The sequence below is a fragment of the Myotis myotis genome, unplaced genomic scaffold (assembly GCF_014108235.1).
Source record: "Myotis myotis isolate mMyoMyo1 unplaced genomic scaffold, mMyoMyo1.p scaffold_m19_p_13, whole genome shotgun sequence".
NCBI classification, from domain to species: Eukaryota; Metazoa; Chordata; class Mammalia; order Chiroptera; family Vespertilionidae; genus Myotis; species Myotis myotis.
The window spans coordinates 55,263,204-55,268,049 of record NW_023416317.1 but is presented as its reverse complement, the minus strand read 5'-3'; the positions used below and the strand labels follow the sequence as shown (position 1 = coordinate 55,268,049).

Below are 4,846 nucleotides of genomic sequence, written 5' to 3'. Positions count from 1 at the left end.
AAGGCTCCCATTATGAGGACGATCCTTGGTCACTGACCAAGAAAGAGCTAGCAAAGAAGGGAAATCGCTTCTGCTTCGTGGTTCCTGTCCTCACGCCCTTTTATTTACATTGTGACAGTGTTGCCGCTGAGGAGGAGAAAAAGGCAGAAATAGAAAGCATATTAGTATTTTCTAGGCAGTCTAAGCCTCACTCCAACCTGAAGTGCTTGAGAAACAGACGAAAGTGGACCCCACTGGAGCAAATGAGTCCTTCTGTGAAAATCAGTGTTCCTTGGGGAAAAGTTAAATAGGCATATAGTACTCTTGTCATATATATACACGACTGTTAAGATGGAACGACCAGCTTTTCCTCCCTGGCTGCTTGAAGATCAACCTTCATCATGAATGACACGGTAACTGTCCAGACCAGGAAGTTCATGACCAACAGGCTACGTCAGCGAAAACAAATGGTCATTGATGCCCTTCACCCTGGGAAGGCAACAGGACCCAAGACAGAAATCCGGGGAAAAACTAGCCAAAATGTATAAGACCACACCTGATGTCATCTTTGTGTTTGGATTCAGAACCCACTTTGGTGGTGGCAAGACCACTGGGTTTGGCATGATTTATGATTCCTTGGATTACGCAGAGAAAAACGAACCCAAACACAGACTTGCAAGACATGGCCTATATGAGAAGAAGAAGACCTCACAAAAACAGAGAAAGGAACGCAAGAACAGAATGAAGAAAGTCAGGGGCACTGCAAAGGCCAACGTTGGTGCTGGCAAAAAGAAATGAAATGTCTTGCAGTGAGCTGGAGGTTGAACTACAGAAGGAGTAAAGATTCTTCGGTGACTTTATCTGTGATGGTTGTGCAGATTTTTCATGAGAGGGTTAATAAACTATAAACTTTTATGTAAAAAAAAAAAGATGGAACGACCAGAACGGCCGAAATGACCGGTCGCTATGACACCCACTGACCACCAGGGGGCAGATGTTCAGCACAGGAGCTGCCCCCTGGTGATCAGTGTGCTTGCACAGCTGCAGCGCTGCTCAGCCAGAAGCTGGGATCACGGCTGGCGAGCGCAGTGGTGGTGGCAGGAGCCTCTCCCACTTCCGCAGCAGCACTAAGGAGCGGCGAGCCAAGCAGTAAGGAGTGAGCAGGCAGGCAATAAGGAGCAAGGGGTCCCGGATTGCAAGAGGGATGTCCAACTGTCCATTTAGGCCTGATCGAGCCTAACCTAGCAGTTGGACATCTCCTGAGGGGTCCTGGATTGCGAGAAGGTGCAGGCTGGGCTGAGCCCCCCCACCTCTTCCCTTGCACGAATTTCATGCATTGGGCCTCTAGTTTAAAAATAAATCAGTATATTTAAAAGGGAAATATTATTTCCACAAGAATCACACTCATAGGAGAAGCAAGTTTCTGAATATCCTGTTTTATCCCTGAATGAACAAATGTTGTAACAAGGCTCAGCAAAAAGATTTCCGTGTCGCCGTAACCGGTTTGGCTCAGTGGATAGAGCGTCGGCCTGCGGACTGAAAGGTCCCAGGTTCGATTCCGGTCAAGGGCATGTATCTTGGTTGTGGGCACATCCCCAGTGGGGAGTGTGCAGGAGGCAGCTGGTTGGTGTTTCTCTCTCATCGATGTTTCTAACTCTCTCTATCTCTCTCCTTTCCTCTCTGTGAAAAATCAATAAAATATATTTAAAAAAAAAAAAAAAAGATTTCCGTGTCGTAACAAATAACTAGAGGCGGGCTTTCCAAAAGCTGGTTCGGGTAAGTAGCTGCTACGTGTGGGAAACATGTGCGTTACTGAATAATCACTTGGCCTTCGGAACAAGTAGCACGTTTACCTGGTTTGGGGAAAGTTCACTTGTGTATATTCTGACCCCAAATCCGTGTGAGAAAGTAGGTTCTCAGATTAAATTAGCCTTCATTTCTCTTCCACTTAATTTATTTTCAGGGCACGGTCACGAGGGAAGAGACACCGATATTAAAAATAACAGGGAAAAAAGACTTCTTGTAACGCTATATTGGAACAGTGTTCTGAAGCACGAGCGTGGCCCTTGAGGACACGTCGGTCCATCCACTACAAAGAGGAGGAAGAAGAAAAACCCCCACTTCCGTGTGTTTTATGGAATAACTCAACCAGCGAGTAGTTCAATGTTGAGTCATTGCAGCCAGTAGATGATGAATCTTACTGTGTGTCGCTATTTCACTTAAAATGGAGTAGAAGTAGAAGGTTCTTGGGGACGTGAGGACAGTAGAGCTGGCCTCTGAGTCTGCCTCTGAGGGAAAGAAAGCGCGGATTTCTACCTTCCCCGCGGGGAAGGAGCCTGCTCGGGGAACACAGGAAACTCCCGCAGAGGATGGGGCGCTCTGCAGAAGACGTGCCCTTGGCGAACGTTGCTGTCCATAAAGCACAGGGCAGCGAGAGCTGGCAGAGTTAAGTAGAGCAGAGTGCATGCGTGGCTTCAGAGTAATTTCCAGAGCTGTGTTCTTTGAGTCCACAGGTCCTCCAGCTCCTCCACCAGTGCCTGGCACCCGGAGGACAGAATACATATTTATTATACAGACCCCTATGTAGCCAACATACTCCTAGCATCTTTATATACATTTGATATCTGGGCTGCTAACGGGTAAGTGATAATGGAGATCCCTGAAGTTACTATAAATAAACTAAATAGCCCTCATTATTTATTATTGAAATATATATATACATGTATATACAGTGGGGCCTTGACTTACGAGTGTCCCGACTAACAAGTTTTTTGAGATACGAGCCGTCTCTCGGCCGGTTTTTTGCTTTGAGTTGCGAGCTAAAATTCTGGTTACGAGCCAGCTTCAGATACCTCACCGCTAGTTGGCGCAGCAAACGTCACAGTGAATGCCACAACACCAGTCCAACATCACGTGTCTCACTTGTTCACTTTAAGACTTGACATACGAGTAATTTGAGTTACGAGCTCAGTCGTGGAACGAATTAAACTCGTAAGTCAAGGCCCCATGTATATAATATATAATATTATAATATATAATAATAAAAGTGTAATATGCTAATTAGACCAGACGTCCTTTCGGATGAAGCTGGGGCTGCGAGGGAAGCCTGGTCCCGGTGCCAGAGGGAAGCCGGTGCTGGCAGCTGGGGGAAGGAATGCCTGCTCTTGCACGAATTTCGTGCATTGGGCCTCTAGTGTATATATGGAGAGAAATGTATTCATTAAAACTCTTTTTATCGGGTGGAGCCAGTACTAACTGGTAGGTTATCTGCCTGCTGGACAGCCAGTGCTCAGACGCCCACCAGGCCTGCAGACAGCGGAGCGAAGCGCCTGCGTTTTCCCGCTCCCAGGCTCTCCCAGGTGGGTGCTGGGCACTGGGGGATGTCCGTCTGCCCGAGAAACGTACACACAGAATCCACATGAAGCGTGTGCACAGATGTTTACAGCAGCCTAATTCAAAATAGGCGGGAAGTGGCAACAGCCCCAGTGTCCACCCACTGATGGGCAGATAAACGAAATGTGGACTCTGATTCCATTGACATGAAATGTCTAGAACGGACAGCTTTACAGAGACAGAAAGGGATCGGCGTCCGCCCAGGGCCAGCGGGGACGGGGTGCCGGGGGCAGTGGGGGTGACCCCTGGAAGGTTTGGGATTTCTTGGTTGAGGTCCTGAGAAGGATTTTGATGATGACCGAACATCTCTGATTATTGAAAACTAAAATGAAATTGTACACTGTAAGTGGGTGAATTATATGATCTGTGAATTGTTCCTCAATAAAGCCATTAAAAGAAAAAAGAAAAGCTGGACTTGGATCCTAGGACCTGCCACTTCCTAGCTTAGTAGGTTACTTCCCTGAAAGGGGCCGAGGCGTGTCTGCCTCCAGGGGCGGTGGCTGTGAAGAGGAACACTACGGTCTCTTTCTGGTTCGTGTAACCGTGCTGCCTGCGGGAGCAGCGCTCCGGGAGCTGGCGAAGGGAGTTATTTACGACACGCAGCCCTTCTGTTGCAAGGGAAGTTGTGAAAAAGGCTACTGGAGAGGGAACATTTCAGAAACGAGGGATCTGGTCCAAGCCTGCCTTTGCAGCTGAGGGAAGGGACACCTCGAGATTCACGGTCCTTCCGGGCCCACAGCCGACCAAGGCTCTGCGGGGTGGGGCCAGCCTGCCTGCCCCAGGCCGGAGATCGTCCGGGACCTCCGGTCGCCCACGCTGCCGCCGCCACTAAACTAACCCAGCAGCCTCTCCCTGTTCTCTTACCCAGCCCTTTGTTACTGTGATTTTTTTTAAGGAAACAGAAGGCACAGGTAAAGTCCTTTATTACATATTTTTATTACATACTTATTTCTAAATAAATGATATTAAATCCACCACTGACTACAGTGGGTTAGTCCACTGAGTTACTGACTAGCCCAGCCGTGGGCAAACTACAGCCCGCGGGCCGGATCCGGCCCATTTGAAATGAATAAAACTAAAAAAAAAAAAAAGACCGGACCCTTTTATGTAATGATGTTTACTTTGAATTTATATGAGTTCACACAAACACTCCATCCATGCTTTTGTTCCGGCCTCCGGTCCAGTTTAAGAACCCATTGTGGCCCTCGAGTCAAAAAGTTTGCCCACCCCTGGCCTAGCCCATCTGTAACTGGACAATCAATGGGGCCGGGCTGCCTGTCTCTACTGAGCCAATTCAGCGGAGACAGGGTTGAATCATATACGAGTGTTTATTCCCATCCTGCCGGCAGCGTGGGAGGGCAGCGGGTCACCCACAAACATCTGCTCTGCCCCCCACCGTACGCCGGCTGCTCATGTTGGGTAGAAGGACAGAGGTTCCATGGGGAAGGAGGCAAAGGGTAGGCCAAATGGGCAG

The 4,846-nt window shown here is 48.5% G+C and overlaps 1 pseudogene; it reads left to right on the top strand.

Moving 5' to 3' along the window:
* The first annotated feature begins 380 nt into the window (after positions 1-380).
* On the top strand, positions 381-897 carry LOC118668671 (annotated as a pseudogene).
* Positions 898-4,846: the final 3,949 nt, after the last annotated feature.